The sequence below is a fragment of the Natator depressus genome, chromosome 14 (assembly GCF_965152275.1).
Source record: "Natator depressus isolate rNatDep1 chromosome 14, rNatDep2.hap1, whole genome shotgun sequence".
Taxonomy (NCBI): Eukaryota; Metazoa; Chordata; order Testudines; family Cheloniidae; genus Natator; species Natator depressus.
This window is the reverse complement of record NC_134247.1, coordinates 19,231,120-19,257,812: the sequence shown is the minus strand read 5'-3', so window position 1 is coordinate 19,257,812 and position 26,693 is coordinate 19,231,120. Positions and strand designations below refer to the sequence as shown.

General features: G+C 40.0%; 1 protein-coding gene across 1 annotated transcript in view; it reads right to left on the bottom strand.

The window, feature by feature from the left end:
- Positions 1-26,693, bottom strand: part of FOXK2 (forkhead box K2) — a 64,663-nt gene that overhangs the window by 22,039 nt on the left and 15,931 nt on the right. The gene's annotated exons all lie outside the window — the stretch shown is intronic.

Genomic DNA, 26,693 nt, shown 5'->3' with positions numbered 1-26,693 from the left:
CAGTATCCCAAACAATCAGTATTGCCACAAAAAATCTCAAACCTCAGTTCGTTTAAGTATACTGAACTGTCAGTAACTACTTAAGAGAGCTAACAAGTCCTCCAACATCCATTCATCAGTAGTACTTTGTTCACTATGGCCCTGATCCTGCAAACCCTTATGAAATTACTTAACTTTACTCTCCGAGTAGTCCTATTGTGAAACTATTCAGAGAAGTGAAGTTAAGCAGATGCATAAGTGTTTGTAGGATCAGGGCCTATGTAATTTCACTCGTATTAGTTAAAAGCAATTTTTGTTCTTTTTCTCCTAAACCACTTTATTTACTATGCATACAGCAATGCTAATGGTGCCTAACTGTAAAAGCAATAGGTACTACCAGAAATGAACAGTCATGGCAAATGTAGCCTTAATTTAGACTCAGAAAAACAGACTGTTTAAGACAGATTTAATGCAAAAATTGTCACTTATAAACAAAAAGTTAAACCATAAGTCTGTATGTTTGCTTTAACTGTTAACTGTTTTAAATTTGATAAAATCCAGTTATATAAACAATATGCAAAAATGTTTAATTTTTGTATATATTAATTAAAAACCCATCTTTAATGAACTTTTAAAACATCCCCTCTCCCCCCCCGCACGCTCATTAGGCAAGCACTACAGCTTTTAGAAATTAACCCAATTAAACAGGAGAATAGGCTATTTATAGTTTAACTGTACACAAACAGATTGAGCATACCTACATTTAATTCTGTTATTAACCATAGCACCAACAAAAACCATTTCAGGTAATTTTACCTTTTGCTCACGATCAGCAATAAGCTAATAATGTTAGATGTACTGCTGCCCTCTCCTCCCTGGAAATCTGTCAGATATGCACAGGACTGAACCCATGTTAGATATGCAAAGGACCCAATGCATGGCCATATTTACATGCCCCTCAACGAGAGGCTTTGCCAATGACAATCTACAAACAAACTTTAGAAACCATACTGCGAAGCGATCCTTTTACACGGATCTATAGTAGAACCTCAGAGTTACGAACATCTCGGAAATGGAGGTTGTTTGTAACTCTAAATGTTCAGAACTTTGAACAAAATGTTATGATTGTTCTTTAAAAAGTTTAAAACTGAACACTCACTTAATATAGCTTTGAAATTTTACTAGGCAAAAGAAAAATGCTGCTTTCCCTTTATTTTTTTAGTAGTTTACTTTTAACATAGTACAGTACTATGTTTGCGTTTTTTAACATCTCTGCTGCTGCATGATTGTGTACTTCCAGTTCCAAATGAGGTGTGTGGTTGATTGCTCAGTTCATAACTCTGAGGTTCTATTGTAGTTTTATTAGGAAAGGAAACAAAGCTGCTTTGGAACAGGTGCAAGCAGCATTTGTTCCAAGTGTCACTATAACTTTGGCACAACTTTTAAGGATAGATGCATCTAATGCAAACATGGACATTCACTGCTAGCGAGAATGGATCATGTTTTCCTATGTTACATGCTTAAAGAGTAAGAGGGGGGGAAAATGTGACTGTGACCTTCCTTTCAATCTCATTTCATAAGGACCATGTCTGAGTTTAACAGACAACTTGATTCCGAAGCATGTTTGATGTACTAAATTGGGAACAGAATCTATGCCAAAACACTGCACATGGGCTGCAGCAGGAAAGTGAAATGGACTAGACTCTCCCTGCTTCACTATGCAATCCTAGCTAATTGTTTTTAAACTAACAGCCACAATGAAGGACTGTAGCTGAGAAATGTAGAAAAACTTGAGTAAACAGTAAAGACGACATTACTGCTACACCATAAAGCTAGAATTCCTTGCTCTTTCTACAGAAAATAAAAATCTTTCCTCCATCATTTGTCTTTTCCTTAAATATCTGATGGAAGGAATAAAGTTTGTTTTGTTGAAAGCCAACGTTATCCCAACCAACATTTCTCTTAACAACGACATCATCACTCTTCAAGAGCACACAAATAGAAAGCAAGCAAAGGCATCCATTTTGTCAGCACAGAAGAATAAGCCAGAATGTTTACTTTAAGTAAACATTAACAACAGAAATTGAGTAGCAATATTGTATGTTTGAAACCTAAATATTTAGACTTTTGTGGAACAAACTTTTCTACATATTTTATGTAACTATTTTGCAGGTTCAAGTCTATTTACTCCTCAGTCTCAATGACTGAATACTTTGTAGAGAAGACTCACTTCAACTGAAGAGCAATACAGAAGCAGCTGTACATAACTTCAAGTGCTGATTCAGTGTTCAGACTGGTTATTGCATAGTACAAGGATACCATCTACTAGTAAGCAGGCAATGCTCCAAAATGCTGCTGGGCTTTTACTGGGGAGCGGGAGAGAGGCTTCATAACCTAAACTGAAGTACAGGCAAATCCAAAGACACAAAATTTGAATTCCAGGTCAGCTGCAGCACAAACCCCCTCTTCCTACATATCTATCTACACTCCACTAAAAATTCTTCCCTCTTGTGTTGCCATTCTGTCTCCTGATCGCTTCTTAGCCCCTGGCCATCATACACAAAGATACCGAACAGCTTCCCCCCTGCCAAGTCCAAGGCCCTGACTCCAAAAACTATGTCTGAGACCACTGTGGCTCTCAAGTGTTGGTCAAGTGAGAGAAGATAGGAGCTTTGGGTAATCAAAGCTCTGTACTGGATATTAAACTCTGTGCCAAGCTTAACATCACTTGTAACAAGCTAGGTACTATATTTATACTGTGTGAGCATTACCACAACACTTTTCAACATTTCAAATGCTGGGCTCTGAGAGGATGGTGTTATAAGGAGAATATAATATGATTCCAGCTAAACTTCTAGTTAAACATGTGAACACCTAATATTTGCATTTCATCTTACTGTACCACTGAAACCTTCCTGCTCTATTACACATGGGAAGGTATTGCAGTTCACAGTGAGAAATCAAATGGGTACACATTTGGGATTGATCAAAAACAGTTAAAATATTTTCAAATATTTTCAAACCACCAGTTACAGGGTGAAAAGTGTGTGTCATATTTCTAAGTGGTGAAAATAAATATTTCCAAAAGCTACATAACAACATGCTTTTTACCAGCTCCAAAATTCATAACTGATAGCATCCACTTTTAGGTCATTTAAAAAAAAGAATGAATCAGGACAACAATACTTGTGTTGTATTTATTATTTACATAGCTCCAAATGGAGGACAGGTCCCTGCCCTAAAGACCTTATCATCTAAACAGAAAACATACCGAGCACAGATTAGAGGGTGGGAGTAAGATATAGCACACAATATTTTTATTCTACACAAATAAATCCAGAATGGATTGAGTAATGAAACTGGGGAGGACAGAGGGGTAGAGAAAAAAAGCAAATCCACAGATTGACTTTTCCAATCACTCCTTGGGAGCAGGGACTGCCATTTACTATGTGTCTGTATAGAACCTAGCAAAATGGGACCGGGCAGGCATTCCTGCAATGTAAGTGTTAAATAAATAAAAATAATTTCATAGGCTGCTAGATAATGGTTTCATAAGAGGAGCAAATGTGTACAGTATGGTTGTATTGTCACATCCACATTTCCAGCATTCCCTCTTTGCTTCACCAGCTCTGTCCATGCTGTTGGGGGGGGGGGGGGGGGGAGGAAGCAGAATTACACTCTTGTAAAATTTATCACCTGACTGGATTCCTACTCCTGTCTCAGCACCCAGCCATGAAACAGGCTAGAACTCCTAGCTCTCACTGATGTGTCCTTTGTGGCACCAGTATTTCAAGTCCTATTGTCAGACCCAGTGCTTCAATATTCCCTAGAACAGTGATTCTCAACCGGGGGTATGCACACCCCTGGGGGTACAAAGAGGACTTCCAGGGGGTACCTCAACTCATCTAGGTATTTGCCTAGTTTTACAACAGGCTACACGTAAAGCACTAGTGATGTCATTATAAACTAAAATTTCATACAGACAAAATGAGAACGTAAGCAATTTTTCAGTAATAGTTTGCCATGACACTTTTGTATTTTATGTCCAATTCTGTAAGCAAGTCAGTTTTAAGTGAGGTGAAACTTGAGGTACGCAATACAAATCAGACTCCTGAAAGGGGTACAGTAGTCTGGAAAGGTTGAGAACCACTGCCCTAGACCATTCAGTTTGAAGCTGTGTCTTGTAGTGATCAAGACATGGTTTGGCAACACCATTTGCCCCTACAGAACGAGTCAATTCCTTCGATCAACACCTCCATTTTTCAAATGGAAGTATATTATGAGGACTTAGCACTGATAACCCTACGAATCATCCTGGTATCAAAATCTTCAGGGGAGATTCCTTTTAGAAGACGTTGTAAAACTTTTACTAAAAAAAATCTGGAAAATAGCTAGGAACAATAAAGGGATAAGGAGTGGGAATGACAAGGATCCTCTATCTTCCCCATTGTACTTTATTTCAAATAGAAATGAAAGTACTCAACAAGAATCTTGGGTCACTCTGTAGGTTTTTACTTAGGATTTTTTTGATAGCAATGTAATCACCAATAATGTGATCCACAGTCTCTGTTCCTCCCCTTCTATGATTGTTGAATTGACCAAGGGAGAGAGAGACAGATCACAGTATTTCCCAAGATAAAACCATCCTTCCCCTGGAGTGTCATTTACATCATAACAAGGATCCCCCTTTCTTTTGGCTTCAGGATGGCTTCTCAATAATTTAGACTTTCATCCCCAGTTTTGATTCCTCTCCTCTTTTACACAATTTTCTTTTACCTCGTCTACCCTTCAATATACCAGAAAACCACCATGATCTTCACTGAAGATTGTTCAGCCTACAAGGAAGCATGACCCTTCAAAGGTACATTGTATATAAACAGCACTTCCATCACAGGCTGACAATGTTGTGTGATACACATAGCTGGGGGGGAAGGTGTGCCTGGAGATGGGGTAGTTGCTCTTAAGATGTTCCAGTGCATGCTTGCCCACTTCGAGTCCTGAACTGTTTTTCCATTTATATTTTACATAAAGCAACTCAACTGTTTTATCCAAAATAGTTCTGGCAAGTTTGTAATGTTACACAGCATTTTATTTCTTCCATATTACAGTACTACAGCAATATTTAAACTGTTAAGTGAAAAGCTTTGCTACCAAATTTATGATCAAGGTGTAGAATTGTCTGCCATCCCGGCTTACTTAACATTACAAATTTAGGAAGTTAGGATTTTAAAACATTTGTAAACTGTTTAAGTATTTAATTCATCATGAAAATAGTTTATAGAAAGAGTCACAATAGAGTCTTTTCTCTTTTTGCTGCTTCATTGATTATTAGTTTGATAGGAAACGGCTGACAGAAAACATATTACATTATAAACAAAATACAACCCCCCCCCCCATTTAAATTTGCAGTTTGGTAATGTGAACATACTGTTCAGTTATCACCTAAATTAGACTGTAGGAGTAGAGAGGCTGTTTGGAGTCAAAGAGTTGTGCTCAGTTTGCTTCAAACTCCAAAGCGAAGCATAGAAACCACTAAGAAATCCCGGAGATGGGGTAAAGCACTGCATTTTTAGATACTTAAAAGTGATAAAAGTTTGTCAACTTGAGGAGTAACAAGTTTACCCCCGAGGGAGAAAGGGATTCTGCTCTTTCACTTATCCTTACCACCAGTGCCATCCCACACCTCCAACAGAAGGTATGTTATGTTTTATAACTACATCAGCTAAATTTTGTACCATGGAACTTCAGGTTCATGGGCACTTTGCTTGGCGTATGCAAACTGAAAGATTCATTCCCAGAACATTTTGTAACATCAGCTTAAACAAGTTGGGATTATGTTTAAGAGAATTCCAAATTGACATATTTTGCAAGTCACACACCAATCAACTCAAACAACAGACTTTAAGAGCAGAGGAGCTGTTTTTTTTTTACTTCAGCCCTCAATGGAACCAACAGAAATGAAATTTATGAAAAACAGGAACTGGGATATTATGCTTTGTTTTAGAGTTAAATTTACAAGATATTCTTAGCAAGATTTTACATTCTAGTATTGTTGCTTAGTTTACAAATTCAGCATTGCTTAAACTATTTCTGCTTAAGATGGTTCATATGAACATGTAGAAACAATTAACTAAGTTACAAATACAGTCAGTCTTCAGAATGTGATCTTCTCTGGACACTGAAAATTAGTCGTAAAAAGCAAAGGTCATTTTAAAAAGTTTTAATTTAATTTAATAATGTAATAACTTCTATAAAACTGTTAAGGTAAACTTTAACACTAGCTCCAAAGCAGCTCCCAATTTAAACTATATGTAGATATGTAAATCCATCTAGACAGTTCCATAAAATTAATTCAAACAATCCCCATTACTGTTTTAGATTTTTATCTCAAATTCCTCAGCATTAAATGTTTTTATTATATTAATAACTGAAATGCAAGCTATTCAAAATATTTAAATATATTTAAAGAAAACAAATAATTGTTCAGATATTCTTGTAAAAATTCCTTCTAGGAATACCCAAATAAGACAACTGCTAACAATGTAAGAAATGCTATAATGGAGACTTACAGGGGGAAAGAGGACTCATTTTCTTGCAATAAAAAAGGAAATGACATTGAATATTCTCCCTAAATGATGAGGTTTTGGTGTATTTTTTTAAGCTGCTTTTTAATCAGTACCATTTATACCCATGTGTTTCCACTAGAAATTCCAGCTTTAGGGATTTTGTGACTAAGTTGTAAAAATTCACGCACGGTGTGAAGAGATTTATGAAAAAATTCACTCTGATTTCACAAAATTTGTTTACTAAATATTACAAGTCAAACGCAAGAGTACTGAAACATGAAGATTTCAAACACTAACAGCTTTTAAAAAAGGAAGTTTTCATGCCTCTTCTATTTGCTCTAGGCAACACCCTTTGCTGGCAATGTAAAAAACTACCCAAGCAGGAGAGCAGCGTTGCTTCCTATAAACAGGAAGACAAATTTTGGATCAGGGTATGGGGTGGAGTTTTTAGTGTGTGTGTTTTTTTTAAATAAACCCTGATTTGGGTAATTTGCCACCAGTTTCCACTTCAATTACGTTTGGCCATTTACTGATTATGACTCATTTTTCTAAATGAAATCATCAAGAGCAGCTGCATTTTAAGTAGGGGCAACTAGTTCTTAGGGGCAGGGGGGGAAAGCATGTCCTCCTGGATGATTCTCTCAACTACCTCCACAGGCTGATATGCCTTAGTGCAGTGGTTTTCAAACTTTTTTTCTGGCAACCCACTGAAGAAAACTGTTGATGTCTGTGACCCAACGGAGCTGGGGATGAGGGGTTTGGAGTGTGGGAGGGGCTTAGAACTGGGGCAGAGGGTCAGTGTGCGGGGGTGAAGGCTACGAGGTGGAGCCGGGAAAGAGGGGTTCAGGGTGGGGCAGGGTTCTCTGGGCTGGGGCAGGGGATTGGGGTACGGGCTTACCTCCAGCGGCTCCTGGTCAGCAGCGCAGCGGGAGCGCAGAGGCAGGTTTCCCGCCTGTCCTGGCTCCACGGACCGCGCTGTGCCCTGGAAGCGGCCAGTAGCAGGTCCGGTTCCTAGATGGAGCTCCACAGCTCTCACCTGCAGGCACCGCCCCCCCCCCCCAGCTCCCATTGGCCAGTTCCCAGCCAATGGGATTGCAGAGCCAGTGCTCGGAGCAGCACACAGAGCCCTGTGGGGGCCCCCCCCCCGCCTAGGAGCTGGACCTGCTGATGGCCGCTTCTGGGGTCAGCATGGTGTCTGAACAGGTAGGGACTAGCCTGCCCTAGCCGGGCAGCACTGGCAGCAGGACTTTTAATGGCTCTGGTCAGGACCACCAACCAGGCCGCCATGACTTGGCATCTTACATTCTGCGACCCAATACTGGGTCGTGACCCACAGTTTGAAAACCACTGCCTTAGTGAAACTTCCTTCCAAGTTTCCATTACCTCTACATATTAACTGGCAAAGGGCTGAAAGTTGCAAAGCATATTCTCCCACCAATATCAGAGCATCAGTGCCTCTGCAACAATCAGCTTCAAGATAGTCTGGGGAGCAAGATGTCAGGACCATTAAATTGACAAGTAGCTCTTTTTTGCATGAGGCACATTTTTCCACTTAAACATTTCAGTATTTTAGCATATGCTGTTATTGTTCACGTGCTTTAACAACCATGAAAAAAAACTACCACAGTGTCCAATTTGTGATGCAAAAACTTGCATATAAATTAAGACTCAGCACAAAAGAAGTGTCCCACTATGTCAAGATAATATTCCAGTTACACATTTGCCCAATCTGGTCAACATAATTTTGCAGAATCTCAAGAAGCAGGCACAGAAACGTGACAGTAAAACCACGCGCTACCACACTGGAGATTCAAGGTACAATCTTGCAGCTTGAGTGGGGAAGCGAGTACCTGAAAATCTGTAGAGCTCTCAGTACCACTTCTAAAATGGCTACTGACTACTTCCAGAAGGATCTGGAACTAGCTCTCCTCTGCCAGAGAAACAGGATGTCACTATGACACAAAGATATTGACGTTGGCTGAGGAAGAGGGAAAAAAAATAAATATTCACAAACATGTTTACCTTTATCAGCTAATGCATATTTGGGAATGAATGAATTTCAAACATGAATACAGGTATTTAATACTTCTTTCCCTCTCAAAAGGTAATTAAACCACAAACAACATATAGTGACATCCCAAATTTTCAGCCAACACCATAGTTCTTCTTTTTCAGTCAGACATTTAATGCTCTTCAAGTATCAGCCATACAAAAATTGGCATTCATCAGTTGCAAGTAATACTGATGCTAGTCTACATTCTTGGAAGTGTGCTTTGCTTAATTAGAAATACATATACTGAAACTACAAATTCCCACCACAAGATCTTCTGATTCTTACATGGTAAAATGTTAAAGTCACCAAGGGGGTGGGGAAAGAAACAATCCTAAAGAAACCTAATACAGTAGCCCTGCATAGGCTACAAGGAGTAGTGAAAGAAACTGGCCTGCAGGCAGGAATGTAGGCAGCAGTTACTGTAGAAACCAAGCTCTTCACTGCTTTTCTCTAAGCAAAAGAAAGAGACAAAAGAGCTGGAAAACAGCGATCGATGGGAAGCAGCTTATAAAGCTGCTTGTCACATCTGCTGCAGCAAAACCAGACACTAATTCATTAAAACTGCTCATGTAATGCCTCTGGAATTTGAGGCTCCCCAGTCTGTGAATACAAAAGAAACTCCGCCTATGGAAATAGTGCATTTTCAAGTATTTAGCATCTCTGTATACAAAAGCAGTGTGCAGTCTGGTTGTGTGGTCTCCATCAGTAAATTTCATCCTAAACTGATAAAGTTTACTTCATTTTTTAAAAAAGATGCCCATACCTGTACCAGATTTATAAATGGCTATTTCAGCACCTGACAAACCATACATCACTGCACTATCCTATAGCTTCTAATTAAAAACAAAAAAAGTAAAATCAATTCCTATTTCTTCCTTTCATACAATTGCACTTTAGAATGATTCTCCTATTACCACCAAATATTTAAGCCTACATTTTCAACTGTTCTGAAACACTTTAGCTTTTTATAAAATGTGTTATTTTTAGTAAAAGGAAGTAGACACTATATAAAATAACAGTACTATATTCCTTTACTATTGTGCAGGCCAGTCACAGATATCCACGTCAGCATTTCCCCCCTTCAGCACATCTTGGGGGTACTGCTTGGCTGCAAAGAAACATGTGGAAACACCGCACTCTAACAATATCATCATTCACTTCTAAGTAAACTGTCAGCAACAGATTTGCCTGCAAAACCCTATTAAAACCAACAAATCCTTTAAAACCGAGTACTTTAGTGTTGTAGTATCCCTTACAATGAAAACAAAAGGGAGAAGTAGAGAAAGTGCTGTCATGAAATGTTGAGATGCGTGCATAACTATAAAAGGCACCTATGACTCTCAGGTTAGAACAAACTGGTATATGTATTACCTTATCAGATACCTATATTCTATCACAAGTTATGCCAAAACTCGCTTATCATTAAAATAGCTACCTGTAGAGGCAAGTCTGCATATATGCGACTTTACATCTGAATCAAGAGAATGAGGTCTACTTAACACTAGGGGTTTGTCTACACTATACCCGTTACAGTGGCACACCTCTGGCACTGCATCCGTGTTGTTGTAGCACCATAGTGTGTAAACAGCCACAACAGCAACAGAAGTGGTTTTTCAATCACTGTATTTAATCCACCCCCAAGAGAAGCAGTAGCTAGGTCGACAGCTGGTCAGCCTAATGATGTCTAATTTTTTATACTCCTCAGTGACACAGTTAAGTCAACCTAAGTTTTATGTATAGGTCAGGTCTAAGCTTCTGAGAAGCCCAGTCTCTCTGTCCTTGGTAATACTGTCCATTACCTCATCTGTTAATCCGTGATTACTGCAGCCCACTGAAAAAGTGAGCCAGAGGCCACAAGTAGTACTTCATATTTATCCCAACTTCAAACAGAAATAATTGTTATTTTTTCCTCCCTAGATCAGCACTGGATGATCAGAAAACAGAATTTTGTCAGACTCCTCTCCCAGCTGTATCCCTGTTAGGTCTACTCCACAACTGGCCCTGCAGTACAGCGTGAAGTGCTAAAGGACACCCATGGTTTGAGCTGTACTCTGAGCTCTATGTTTTTAACATAACTGTACTGCTAATGGATTTGTTTAGAAAAGTGGTTCTCAACACACGGGCCACTTGCAGCCCAATTAGCAACAGCTGTAGCCCATGTGACAGCCTCAGGGCCATAACAAGCAGTATATATATTCTGTGGGTGCAGCTGACGTAACACAGAGAGCTGCACATGTGGCCGACAATGGGTAAACAGGTTGAGAACCACTGGTATAGATCCATGCACAATGTATGGATTCTCCATGCCTCAAGAGGGCTCCTGAGAGGACACAACCTTAAGTATGCGTAGTCACAGTTCACAATTACAGTATGCATAACAGGCAACAGAAAAGTACAATATGGGAAAGATTAATGAAGAGGAAATATACAGTAATCATAATACTAAATCTAACAAGACATTCATGTTAGAAAGAATAAATACTTCGGACATAGATCCTTGCATCAAGTTTTCTGAAAAGGTTTCATTATCCCCATTTTACAAATGAGGAAACAGACACGGAGAGGTTAAGTAACTTGCCAAGGGTCAATGGGAGAGTCAAAAACAGAACCCAATACTCTGATGCCAACTTAAAACTTATCATATAGAAACCAATTCTTAGAGCTCTTAGTTTAATGCTTTGATTCTAATTATACCTATGAGTTCATGAAACAGAGAGGCCCTTTGTGGCCTGTAACCATTTGTTCTAAGCTTTTCATCTGCATATACCCACCTTCTCTCGAAGATGACAGAGTAAAGTTGTTAGAATCCATGACCAGACATCATGTCAGGTGAATTTAAAAGCCACATTGTAAGAATGCCCTACTTTACGTGACTGTTCTAACCATATGCTTGGAAAAGTTATGAGAAACTTATGCCTTGATTTCAGGAAGTCCAAGCTCCTAGAAGTCACCAATTGTGAAAGGAAGTCTTCACCCTTGTTTACAGGTTCTATGCTCAGTGCTGAACAACAAAGAGTCTAGTTACTTTAAGACATTTTGAGAATCCCACTTTCTTGGTCAAAGCCAATGTCAAGATGTTAATGACGTGCAGTCACATCACTTAAGATGAAACAACCCACCCAAAAATACCTGGACCAGTCTAAGCACCCTCCAGTAGCAGAAATCAGATTAAGAATAAAATTTATAATCAAACTAAATTAAAGAGGAAAAAATGAAATATATTTTTGATATACAACCATTTTCACATACACACATGCTACGTTCGGTCACATCTGTGATGTAATAAAAACAAACATCCATTTACATTTCTATACCACCTCCCACCAGAGGATCTCAAAGCACTACAAGAATCAACATAATGAATTAAGCCACACAACACACATGTAAGGTGGGTATTAACCCCACATTTCAGATAGGGGGAACAGGCACAGAGAGGTTAGTGACTTGCCTGAAGTGTTACAAGAAGTATGCAGCAGAACTAGGAACTAGATTTTCCAACTCCTGGTCTTTGCTTTAACCCTAGGATCATCCCCCTCCTTCCCAACCTCTCCCTGATCCCACCTTGAGGAGAAAAATTTATCTACAGTCCTGCAAGCTGAAAAATTCCTTTGAATCAGGTTAAACAATTTCAAATGTACGAGCTGACTGCACAGGAACAGTACAGTGTCTCAAAGCAGTTAAGGCTAGACGGTAGACAGCAAGGTGAAAAAAAAATCTTGAAGTCAGAAGTTTGTAAGACCTCCACTTTCAGATCAATGTATTTATTTTCTTAGATTTGTTTCTGTGTTAGTAGACTACCTCTCCCACATGTCCTACCCAAAACCACAGCTGAGAGAATGTGTAGTCTCCTGCACTTCACCCTCAGGCAAAGTGAGCATGATGGCAAAGCTACATACCAGGTGCATGCATTCTCTTTAGGAGCTGAACATACTCTGCTTGTGTTGTGGGGCTGTAGGTGTTCACGTACAGCAGTCATAGACATCTCACTTCTTACGCATCTATTGGAGCTTACACAACACATTTCTGGGAAATTGGGGAGATGACTACATGCTGAATTTGCCACTGTTTCTGCCTCTCTGAAAGAACTTCACTGCTGTAAAAATGATGAACTAGTAATAGGAAAAATATGTCTAGACCATGAGAGAAAGCTAACATCAGGAATGCATTCTCAGAAAATAAAAGTAAAAATTCAGGGCATCAGATTAAGACACAGCCATCAAACAACATACTGCTTAAAACAGCTTTGATATTAAATTCAAATGACTAAAGAAACAGAACTTGCTTCTGTCCGGGGCAGCTAGCAATAAAGGAAAGGCTCATCAGCATTTAAATACATTTTTGGGTTAAATTAGTCCACCTAAAAAACTTCAAGCTGACAGTATCTCTAAAAATGGAACCTTCTCCAAGTCAACAAAATGAAAGTTAATCTCTCTAAAACTAACCGATATTTATTTAAAAATGCAGTTATATCCTTAAAAGTAAGTATCTAATATTTTGGGAGGTAATATGACTCTTAACACACAGGTTATTGGACATATAACTGAGATCCTAAACACGTGGAATTATTAAAAATACCAGAACACTTTTCACAAGTCTAGTCATGTTAGACCCTTGTGTCATGGCTAAATTGTAATTAAAGTATTTACATTCTGCCTACCTAGATTCCCCCATATCTTTTCAGCTAGCTAAGCAAGTGATACTTGGTGTGGGAAGAAGTGAGTGGTATTAAACCATATCAGCTTCAGATAGCCAAAAACAGAGCTCCTAGCTTGTCTTATGCTGGAAGGTGGAGATTTAACACTGGGATTCATTTCATGATAGTATCTTTAAATAAACTGTGGTTCAATTCCTGTCCTAAATGACTGAACACAATTCACCATTAACTGTGTTCTGCTTCAGAGGCAGATGCACTTCAGTAGGTGGGTAGCAAGGTATACAGTGCTCAGAGTGATCCTCCAGGATGAAAGGTTCTATATGAAATCATATTCAAAGATAACATTTAGTCCAGTCAGACATAATGAATCCTCATCAGACATTTTTGCTTTAAGTCATACATTTTGTGCTCTTTTAGCAGCAGTTTCTTTTGGTTTTATTGCAGGATTCTCTGAAGAAAAAAAAATTCACACTGTGACTTAGCTTTGCTGATCCATTACATTCCCTTAAAAGCCAATGGAGAACAGCTTTCCACACTAGAAGCACTGAATTTCTACTGTCTCCCCTGAGGCATTTTGGAGGATCAGAAGAATCTCTGAGTTTTAACCTGAAGGTGTGAGGATTTACACCATTTTTAATCCATTTCCTTTAAATTCTTTCCACTGAATGCATCCGATGAAGTGAGCTGTACCTCACGAAAGCTTATGCTCCAATCAATTTGTTAGTCCCTAAGGTGCCACAAGTACCCCTTTTCTTTTTGCGAATACAGACTAACACGGCTGCTACTCTGAAACCTGTCCCTCTTCAGCAGACGCTAGACCTAATCCAAGACTGGAATTCCATTAAACCAGAGTTTAAAATTATGGGGTAGATAACAACTAGCCCTGTACTATTTAAAAGCTTCCACAACAGCAACTAACCCTGTAGCACAGAATCCCCCCTTCCCTTCTGAGGAAACCAAGTTGGTATAGCTATTTAAGTTGGTAAAATACTTTGGGGACCCTTTTAGACAAGAAACACTACAAAAATGCCAGATACAAAATCTGCAGCAGCAAGGACACCATAGCACCACTAAACCAAAGGGAAAATTTTTGCTCACTTGCTCCAACAATTAAGTTGCCGCAGGTGAGCAAAAATTTGAAAAGCTGCTCTAAATGCATTAGAGCTTGCTATAAAAAAGCAGCAAAGTTTGCTCAGCCCAGCTTCCCCAGCATATCAACTGGACTTCATTTTTCACTGAATGGGACTCTCAAACTGATATGTAAACCACTTGTTATCTTGAAAACTCTCAGACAAATGTGTTCATATATTGTGAAATATCCTTTTCCTACCCTTTCACAGCTGAAACCTTTTATGAAAGAACTGAAAAATACTTAATTTTTCCATGCACAAATATTGGATAATCTAAAAGTAACAGTTCATATTACTTTGTAGTACAAACAATGAAATCAAAAATATATTTGCCTATTTTTTAAGAAGTCACCATTCATATGTTCTTTTCAAAATTCCACAGCAGAATTTACCCTTATGTCAAAATAGAGGAACATGGAAGCATTTTAATTATACTTTTAAAAAGGTTTGTGCATATATTTCACTATCACTTAAACCAGAATTCCAGTCATTCTTTATAATATGCCCCATAACCACCATATTAATACCGTCTCACGTTTACGCTCAGACATGAAGATGGTCAATGTCTGAATATTTAGAAAGCTTGATTTAGGTTTCAGCCAGATGCCACGGTAATGAGAAAACTTACACCTTAGCAATAAAAACTGCAGTTACTTAAAGCTTCCTAATTTCCAAGCACCTGCCACTGATGGCAAAAACTTTCTATCCTGAAGACGTTCCAGGAAAACAAAAACAAACAAAACCCTTATAATTGCTAAAGTAGGTGCCTTTGAAAACTGGCTATTTACCACATTATTTATGGCAGTTCCTGTTTAAGCATATCACAATACAGAGGCAAAGGTAAATACTACCAACCAGCAAGTATCCATTTTACCCAGCTTTCCTCATTTTTAACTCATACTTCACAATTTATTTGTACATTAGGATGATCTTAGTTAATATTGGTACCTGGAACAGTGAAAGACTATATACTATTTCTATTTGTAGACTTTACAAGAACTAGTACCAATAGAAAGTTGGGAGAGGGGGAAATACAAAAAATAAATAATAATAATGGTATGTACATTTGTTGGGGGCACTTGTGTGGCTTTATCCAGTATTAAGCTCGTCTCTATGACCATATATATCCTTTCCAGCATTTACAGAAAGTGGTAAAGGTTTTGAAATCAAATGGGAGCTGAAAAGGAAGACCACAGACACATGGAGTACTTAAAGCATTAGCCTGTAAAGACAATTGTTTTAACATCTGTAACAATATGTAAAAAACTTCAAACTTTTCCCATATATCACAAACTTGCCATAAAACATGAACTTATTTTTCATTATTTTCTATACGAGTCAAAAAGTTTTAATTGATATTTTAAAAGTAATTTTCCCTTCATTATCACCAGGAATCACAATCACTAAGAGCTTAGAACACTAATTAGCTCAGTTACAAAATTGTATCTTAAAGCTAATTTGCACTCTCATGAGACAATTCCAACAACTTTTTTCTAAAGTCATTGACTTTCACCTTAATTTATGGGTTAGGAAAACAGTAAAGGAAGAAACCACCGAGATGATGCAGAAGACTGGCAATGGGATATGAAGCCCTTCAGCTTTAAATCACCTATTCAAATCCACCACAGTTTAGTAGTGACAAGAAATCCTTATCTACCAGCATTTTTGTTGGCCTCTTAGAAATCAGTTGTGTCAATCCAATTCTTAGTGGATCAGAATCCCCATTAGAAAGCTATCAAATAACTTCATAGAAAGTTTCAGCAAAGAGCACAGACTTTCTGAATAACAAGGTTACTGCCATATCTAAGTGTGAGAGGGACCCCAGGCTGGCAGCATTTTGGAAGCTAAGGGAAATGCTACACTGCCTTGGAAAGGGCAGGATGTACATCATATTTGCTCCTTGTCTCACTCACCATCTTCTCATGGAATGGGATACAGACCCTGAAGGGGAGCTACTTCTCCCAAGACTGAATAGATTTTTTTCCTGTAAGATTTCAGGGCATCATCTTCAGATAGTTGCAGGACTGTGGACTCTGACAACTCCTCACAGAAGCAGTATCATCAATGCACTGCCCCCTCCTCCAGGCCACAAAACAGGAGTTTGATGACCGGGACTACGAACAAGATGCCTCGCCCTAAACAAGTGCAGTGGGCTTGTTAATCACTTCCAAACTGGTAAGCCACAGAACTGCAATATTTAAATGCACTGCCATGCTAAAGTATTATCTGAAACATCAAAGATTAGAGCTTCCTCATACAGTCTTCTCTCATGAACACCTTTCATGCCATCTCTACATCTCAGTGATTGATCTAGGTTTATCAAGCATCTCTCTCTCTCCACAATGCTTCCACAAGCTGTCATCACTATATAGCAGCTTGTGTGTCTTTCATACAAGACCATGAAAGGAATTAAGAGTCTGATTCTCATTTATTTTAAGACAACTTTACAGCACTCTGGCAGTGTACAATGGTTAAAAGTCATTTACATCAATTTTACACCCCCCTTATTTTGCCAGAATGGGGGAAAATAGCCTTAATGTAAATACTATCAGGCCCTCAAAGTTCAAGGTACCAAAGGTTGCCATGAAGCACTACTGAAGACAGGCAGGGACTGTGGTAGTAGTAGGAAGCAGGTGGAAGTCTTGCTTTTGAAATGTGCTGCGGCTGGTTGTCCTCAGCAGTGATTCCCTAGTGTGTACGCCACTTTCATTACAGAGTTCATTGCAAAAAGCTAACCAGTAGAGCCCTGAAAATCTGTGGATATCCGCTTCATATCCGTGGACCATTTTCGCAGATAGTGGGTCGCATGCAGATACAACCATGCAGGGCTCTACTCACTGGCTGCGCCTGGCTCTGGCGTCAGGCTCTGGCAGCCAGGGGGCGGGGGGGACGACACGACACTAGGGGCCAGAAGCTGGGGCTGGGCAGCAGGTTTGAGTCAAGGCTGTCCAGCACTCGCTCGCTGCGCTGCTTCCTGTCCAGCAGCTCAGGCCCCTCGGGCAGCGTGAGCATCCTCACCATGGCCCGGCCCGGCCGCACTGGTTGCGCTCCCAGACCCAGCCCGCTGGCACCTGAGCAGCAGGGCCTGCCCCGGCCATGGGTTTAGAGCGGGCAGGGCCCCGCCACCTCACCCCACTGTGATGCAATACGCACTGCTGCTGCCGCGTACCATCGCTCACAAGCTCTGGGAGCAGCATGTGATGCGAGGCCCCTCTCCACAACTCCTTCCTCCGCGATGCCCCTTCTCCTTGAGACCCAGCGATTGCGCTGCCCCTTACCCCCAGTCCCCACCCTTGCGCGCTGCCTCTTCCCTGCAAGACCCTGCCCCCCACTTGCTCCCTTCCCCCCTCCCTTCTCCGTCGCTAGCCCTTGTAAGACGGCTTGCTGCTGCGGGTACAGACGCAGATACAGGTAAAAGACAACTAGCAGAATGTGGGCAGATGCGGATCAGATGCAGATCCACATTTTTGTACCTGCGCAGGGCTCTACTAAACAGAGTCAAACAGCAAAGCTTAGAAAAGACAATAAGGGTGACTCTTCGCACTGGAAATGATTGGTGAACCTGAAGTTCAACAGGATAACTGTACCCCCTAAATATTTTTAAAATATGCTACCAGTTTCTGAATCACTTACGTTGTAAATGAAAAAAAACAATTAAAAACATTTTATAAAAGTAATATAGTAATGTACGTCAAGGAGACTGGTTTTAATTATGACAAAATTCCATTCTCCTTCAGTAGTTAAAAGTAGTGGATCCCCCTCAGTTATAAATATCGCCACCGCTTGAACCTTCCATCAATTTTCTCCTTTCATAATGTTACACAGATATCAAGGACTACTCTTGTCATTTTAATATTTCTTGTCCTATGTAAGCAGCTAACTTTCATAAGAAGAGAAACTCATAATTCCCTGTTAAAACAAAGAGGATGAGAGTTTATGAACAGAACTATTAAAAACTTAAAGGAATCAACTACTTCAGCAACACAGAATACTAGGAGCAAAACTGTATCCCCTTCAGGGTTTACCATATACAATTCAAGGAGTAACACGCACTACCTGAGCTGACTGCAAAATTTAACAGAATTGTATGTATTACAGCAGTACCTGGAAGCCTCCATGTGCTAGGCACTGTATGGAGACAGTGAGAGAGAGTCTTTACCCTGAAGAAGCTTACAACCTAAACAGGAAATACAAAGGATGGGAGATAGAAAATATTCCCATTTAACAGACAAGGAACTGAGGAAGAGATATTAAATAATTTGCTAGAGGTCACATAGGAAGTATGTGGCAGCCCAAATGAGACATACATGTCACTCAGCAGATTAATATATACTAATTTTGTTTGGCTTGCCTGTTATTCCACCGTACCCCAAACAATAGCTTTGCTTGGCATGGATTCATTTGAAGGAGTTCTGTCAAATATTACATGTGGCGGCAGTTAAACTAATTTCTACAACTGCTAGATTCAATTATATAAAATGGCTATTATAGTATCTGTGGATCTCTGAGGCGATTGCCTGGATAGATCCAGGAATGGTGCATGAGCTATGAACTTTTGAACAGTGGTGACCTCTGACTGGGCACACGACCTGCCTTTGTCCTCGTGCCTCCAAACATGACAATATAAAAAGTGGCACAGACCAACCATCAATCAGATCACTCTTCTAACACAGTAAAACTCCAAAATATAGAAAGTGTGTGTGCAATATGGGTGCAACTGATTTCTGCAATCAACTTTGAATTGGTTATGTATATTGAAGAACAATCTGAGGCTGCCAGCAAGTTGGTGTCAACAGTGATATGAACCTATGTCCACTACAAATAGATACAGACCACCAACTAGCCACCAGATAGTAACTTTTGATCATTTGGGCCCGTTCTGGATTCAGACTGATGAAAGGATCTATTAACAATTCCCCCACATGATAGTATTCGAGTTTCACGTCTCTCCAATTTTATACCTTTCTGGGGGGGGGGGGGGGGGGGTCTACCTTTCCTATATAGATGTTTGTGATGTTATTGTAGCTGTATAGTCCCATAAGATCACAAGAATGGCCATACCGGGTCAGACTAATGGTCTATCTGGCCCAGTATCAGGTCCACTGACAATGGCATCAGAGGAATGAACAGAATAGGGCAATTACAGAGCGATCCATCCCCTGTCATCCAGTCCCAGCTTCTGACAGTCAGAGATTTAGGGACACCCAGTGCACTGGGTTGCAACCCTGACCGTCCTGGCTAATACCCAATGATAGACCTATCCTCCATGAACTTAGCTAATGCTCTTTTGAACCATTATTATTTTGGCTGTCACAGCATCCCCTGGCAAAGAGTTTCATAGGCTGACTGTGCGTTGTGTGAAGAAGTACCTCCTTTGTTTGTTTTAAACCTGCTGCCTACTAATTTCGTTAGCTGACCCCAGTTCGTGTGATGTGTGAAGGGGTAAACAACACTTCCCTATTCACTTTCTCCACACCATTCATGATTTTATAGATCTCTTATCTCCCCCTTAGTCATCTCTTTTCTAAACTGAACAGTCCCAGTCTTCTCAACTTATCCTCATATGGAAGCTGTTCCATACCCCTAATCATTTTTGTCACCCTTCTCTGTAGTTTTTCCAATCCTAATATCTCAAGATGGGCTGATTAGAACTGCACACAGTATTCAAAGTTTCAGAGTAACAGCCGTGTTACTCTGTATTCGCAAAAAGAAAAGGAGTCCTTGTGGCACCTTAGAGACTAACCAATTTATTTGAGCATAAGCTTTCGTGAGCTACAGCTCACTTCCGATGAAGTGAGCTGTAGCTCACGAAAGCTTATGCTCAAATAAATTGGTTAGTCTCTAAGGTGCCACAAGTACTCCTTTTCTTTTAGTATTCAAAGTGTGGATGTACCCTGGATTTATACAGTGGCATTATGATATTTTCTGTAATATCTATCCCTTTCCTAATGGTTCCTAACATTGTTAGCTTTTTTGACTGTTGCTCCACACTGAGCAAATGATCTCAGAGAACTATCTATGCCCAGGGGCCGGCAACCTTTCAGAAGTGATGTGCCGAGTCTTCATTTATTCACTCTAATTTAATGTTTCGCATGCCAGTAATGCATTTTAACATTTTTAGAAGGTCTCTTTCTATAAGTCTATAATATATAACTAAACTATTGTTGTATGTAAAGTAAATAAGGTTTTTAAAATGTTTTAAAAGCTTCATTTAAAAACTGAATTAAAATGCAAAACCCCCCGGGACCACTGCCCAGGACCCAGGCATTGTGCCACTGAAAATCAACTCGCATGCCGCCTTTGGCACGTGTGCCATAGGTTGCCTACCCCTGAATCTATGCTCTGGTCCCAGGATATGAGAGAGACAAGGGTGAAGTAATATCTTTTATTGGACCAACTTCTGCTGGTGGAGGAGACAAGCTTTCAAGCTTCATAGAGAGGTCCATTTAGCATGTCTTCAAGCTGGCTAGTCTAACAACTTCTATTTAGGTACTATTACTACTCACGCCATCATAATATTTGAGAACCTCCCAGGTATTTAAAAATGAAAGCCACTCACAGGGAACAGATTTATTAGCCCCCAGTCTAATTGCTAGCTAATTGCTCCCCATTAGCTGTCTTCAGTAAGGTCCCAATCCTACAATTGTTCCTGCATGGTCAGGATCAGGGTCTAAATCTCCCTACAGGCTTACATACATTCTCCTTCATAACACTGCCACAGAAACTTTGAGCAGGCAGCTCCTACCAAGACTAATAATAAGTAGGACAAAAGTGCATTACTATTAACACATCCAACAGCCAATGGTTCCTTAATTGGAACCCAGGGACCTCTAAGTTGAAGTGCAATGTCACTGTAACAGCAGCAGCCCAACCCCCAGGGTATTTACCTATATTTATCTGGAAATAATTAGCCCTGCACTACTCAATCTTCCAGGGTATGAAATCCAACTGGAACAAGAAGCTAAATCCAGTATCAGAACCAGACTAACAACAACTATTAAAAAGAAGTTTTAAATCCAGCAGAACACCTCTGAAATAGGGTAGACTTAAAACTAATACTAGAAGAGTCTTCTACATTAGTTACACATCTGGAATCAGTTACAGTAAATATTACTTGTAGAATAGTTTATGGTTAGAATTTTTTTTATTACATTAATTCCTCAAGAGCAGAGACTAAAGCAAACTATTTCGACAGTTATTCCTTCACTTCCATAACTGCAGTTTTTTGCTAAACTTTAATAGTAACTTTAGAAACTCCAAAGTATACTACTTCGTGCAACTGTCAATTTTGGTTAAACTGTCAAAGATGATCATGATGAAATACTTTCTTCCTTCATTTACTCTCCTCAACCGAACAATCTGTCCCTCAGCTTGATACCTTAAATAATCAAACCACGTTCTCTCTCATCTCATGACTTTTCTTCTCTATTATACACACTTCATTTTTAGATTGTAAGCACCTCAGGGCAGGGACTGGTTTTGTTTCACAAACCTAACCTACAACACAGCATATTGTGTACACCAACAGACCATCCTCTTGGTGTAGATATCGTAGAACACTATTCCTCTCGGTCCCTGTCAAAGCTACTCCTATGAAGGCCAGAGGGATTGCTAGAGATAATACTCCCATACTCAGAAACAAAACCACATTTTCTTTGATTATACTTTTATACTTCCCTTTGGGAGCTGAGTCAGCTGCATCAGCATGTGTGCTTTTGTGAGAAACAGACTTCTGCAACAACCATTATGTTTTATAAAGGCTGATGTCTTGCTCCATGGAAAGTGAAGCAAACGCTAAAAGCAATGACAGCTAGCATCAGCAGTGTATATAAGGAACAATTTCTACTGGTTCTTTCTTTAGAGGGCTTAAAGAACATCCATTTTGGCAGTAACTCAAGATAACATTTAATTCCCTCAAACAAGATTCCTGGTTACTTATTACTGCCACTCAGTCCTCACAAGATCAGCTTTATTTATAGTCAAGTAGTAAGCTGGGGCTAGTGATCACTTCCAGCCTCACCAGTCTTCTAACCTCAGAAAAACAACACTGTTATAAGCAGGACTGTCCTACTGAGACAGAAACGAAACATACTCATGGATAAGGCGGTATACATGAGGGCTGGGTTTGACTCTATCTAGCAGCAGCAAAGAGCAAAGCCATTCCAAATTGTCTGAGATTGGGGTTACTAACTTTAGAGTATTCCAAAGGGTTTACTGGGAAAATAAAAGTTAGTGGAGAGTTGTGTGTTAAAGACACTGGAAAGGATTATTCATCTCCTGTGATTCTGTCATCAGATATCTAGAATACGCATGCCTATCTCCACCAACTGATGCTCTTTCTGTACAGACCCCATACCCAAGCAAGCAAGGAAGGACTTCCTCGAAGTGGAAGACCAACCTGCCTTGATCTAAAGAAACTGCCAGTTGCCAATCATAAAGGCAGAAAGCTTTAGCAGGAGCTTATTACGGTGCAGGATATAAAGAGGAAATAGTACTAGCGTGAGAAATGTAACCTCCCATCATCATGTCCAAGGAAGGATTTGATAAAGGAAAGCCTGGAACCAACAGGGACAACCTCAAACTTCTGGGAGGAGCTACACAGCCCAACATCATGATGACTCAGAGAAAGTGGACATTACTGAAGAATGAAGCCAGTCAGAGACTATTTGGAAGTAATTTCCCCTGCCTCTGGAAACTATGGTGAGTGTCTGCCTGGGCCCTGATAAAAGCAGAGACTGTGTATTGGGAACTTGGTCCCCGTTTCTGAGGGTAAGGGATTGCATTTAAGGGGGCATTTTTATTTCAGTTTCTCTAAGAACAGGTAACTGGTAAATCCTTTAATAAAGGCCCTATTTCATATTCCAAGCCAAGGCTAATAAGTAATAAGACACAGGAAACATATAGCGCCACTGTTGCTGAAACTCTTCATGGAGTGTCTGAACAGAGTCCTGTGCTGCCACCAGAGATACAGTGCCAGTACCCTCTCTGTAGGGCATGGCTGGCTGAATCATGCCACTACCTAACTGCCATTCCACATTGTAAAAATTCCTGTTGAGAAGAAAAAGGCTCATCCAGCAAGCATGCTTGATCAAAATATAATTTCAACAACATTTAAATATGCTGTTTCCTGGAAGATAGCTACGTTATTACTGAAAAATTGGACATTCACAGATTTCAATATGGAAACAGAGAAAATCTGTCAAACCCAAACAGTTTTCTTTAAACATTTTGGGTTTGACAAATCAGCACTTTCTGACTAAACTGTTTCTTCACCAGTTCTATTCACTGCTCACTTTGACATTGTGTTTGAACAATTCTGGGACATGCTGGGAATATGATTTGGTTGCATTTCTCAATCTTATGAACAGGCCAGTACCAGCAACACTTTTAAAAAGCAGACAGGCCTACACTTCAATTTTTAAGAGAACAAACAACTGAAGCTCTTCTGTGGTTTTTACCTACTGCATCTCTTTCCTGTATGTTGCCAATGTGCTTGTTATTTGATCATTTCAACTGACAAATGCACTGTGGTTTTCAGGTCCAAAATCTGTTTGTTGGGATTATCAATATCTAGAAACCTGAATGAATAACTACAACTGAAAAGCCTACCCTAAACTCAAAACTCATTTCTGCCTTCATTTCAAAACACATACTCATATTGAAAAGGTAACTATTTTAAACCATAGTATTTACCCTTGATCTAGGTGATGTGGTTGCAAACTTGCTGTAAGGAAAAGGCAGTAAGCTAGCACTCAAAGACATCATTGTAAGTCAGACTGTATGACTGTGGGTTCCATAATTCAGGTCATTTTAATAAAAGTTAGCTAAGATTATATTGCAAACTCTTCAAGACCAATACTGTTTAATATGTATTTGTACAGCATAGAACACAACGGGGTCAACACTTTGCCTAGGGCCTCTGAGTGCTTCCATAAAATTATATTAATTTTATATATTAAAAAAAAGAAGCAGAAAAGGGAGATGGAAATGCTTGCACCATCAATCCTTTCTAGTTGAACAAAAAAGCATCCCGGGTCCCTGCTTTTTGTGACCAGAATCTGCTGCAGTTGGTGACTGGGCACCAAGACAAAAAAAGGTGAATTGATGGCTGTGGAAGTTTGGAGCTCATCCATGGGACAGTGTCACGGGGCAGTGTCTACTTCCCCGATGGACCCAATCAGTCAGACCAGAACATTCACACATCATAAGAGATAGATTGCTTCCTTCAATAGGGCATTACTCTTGATGCATTTGGGGTATGTCATGCTGACTACCAGCGCTGTGTGTACTTATGCTGACATGTCTGTGGAGGCAGCAAACTGCATTTAGACAGATTTTTCCCAACTGATTTATATTAAACTCCTGCTGACTTTATTTGCCAGCTTGAAAGTCCAAAATCCTGTCATAGTGGCTACAGAAATGAAAGATGCTTGCTGATGCAATTTGAGCTCCTTCTAAACCAAAGATTTTTCCTAACTGCTCCATCCATTTTCCTGTCTGAAAGATCCTTGAGAGTGACACTACTCTCACTCACAATGCAGTGAAATGAAGCAGTTGTCCTTAGGGTCTGCTAACCAGGTGTCCTTAAAGGACAAATCCCACTGTAAAGCTTCTACAATTTCTAGGGCATAGCCAAGTGTGCATCAGAAGTGGCAGTCTGTTTCTACCATTTGCACAGAGGGGTGTGGAAGAGGAACTTTCTCTTATTTTTCTTCCCTTCCTCAACCATACAGAAGGTAAGCAGTGTCAATTCTTCCTGCAATTTTTTTTTGTCCTTCAAGTGGTCCTGAAGACCCAGCTTATTCAAGACACCAAACAGGAATTCAGATGACAAAATGGTAGGCAAGCACATGTCATCTGGATCCAAACCACTTCAGCATCTTCAGTTATTTCCTGCTTTAAGTCAAAGGATGTGTGTGGCTCCTGAGTGGAGGACACCAACCAAGCTGAAGAGGGTGAGGGGAGAATCCTAAAGGACTTTTAGAAGCTTCTTACAGGTGAAGGACATGGATCCTTTCAGGAGGAAAGTAGGCAGGTGGCATAAACCTTATTCAGTCACCTGCCCCGTAGGCAGAAAATCTCCCTTCTGTGATAAGTGAGTGTTCTGAAATAGAAACCAGGACCACCCACCTCCTTTGCATCCTACTTCCCCAACAACTCCTGTAAGTTGTCATTTTCCTCCTGTCTGCAGTATGCTCAAGCACTGTCTGCACAGGGAATACGGAATAGGTACAGGCCCTGGAGCATACCAACATGTTACCATCACCTTGAAGCAGAGCCTGCATTTGAACTAGATCTGCAATGACTTAGAGCACAAGGTACAAACAGGCCCTACAAAAAAAGGGCAGTCGGTGGTGGTGAGTTGCAATCAGGGTACATGTGCCTTTTCTTCCAGTGATCTTCTCCAGGTATTTAGATTTAGGCCAAGATGCAAGAAAAATAGGCGAGAAGGTGCATCTCAGCCAAAGACAGGAAGCAGCTGAGGAGCTGACTTTTGGGACAAAGGAGGAACAGTCATAAAATTTTCTTCTGACTGAATGCCAGAGATAAGGAGGAACACACCCAAGATCTATGCTCCTTGCAGTTCCTTCTTGAACTATTTTAATAGTTTAAACAAATATTTATAACTTCCATCACTTTGAGAAGCTCTCCTTCAAGTGCTCTCATAACTTTGCACTCTGTTTTCTCTTGCATGGCCAACATGCCTTCAGTGGCTATTCTGATTTTCCCTTTCATGCCTCCACAGCCTATTTACAGCATCTCCTTTGTCTTACTACACTTGCCTCATGGGTGAGCTTACCTGCTCTTATGGCTGCAGTTACCACCTTTATGACTGATGAGACTCCAGATCCTCCTCAATAATGATATTTCTTCAAATTAAATGCCAAAAACCAGAAGCCTCTTTACTCTCTTCTAAGTTGACAACCACACATCAGTCACTCAAGCTCTCATCATCTTCAACTTCTCCCTCCACCTTTACCTCTTATCAAATCTTGCTGCATCTGCCTCTTGAACATTTAGAAAAAAATCTACCACTTCCACTCCATCCCCAATGTAAAAATATTGGCCTATGTTTTTATCTTTATCATATGACTACTGCAACCTCCTCTCTCCCCTCTAATCCACACACACTAACCATGAGGCTAAAAATCAACTTCCTTGTCTGATGCTTTTGTTATATTCCCAATGGATCATATCCCCCTGCTGTTTACCAGCTCATTCCAAATCAAGTTTAAACTCCTCATCCTTACATTCAGGCTCTGCATGAGGATGTTCATTCTGAGTTATCCTTCACTACTTCCCCATTCATG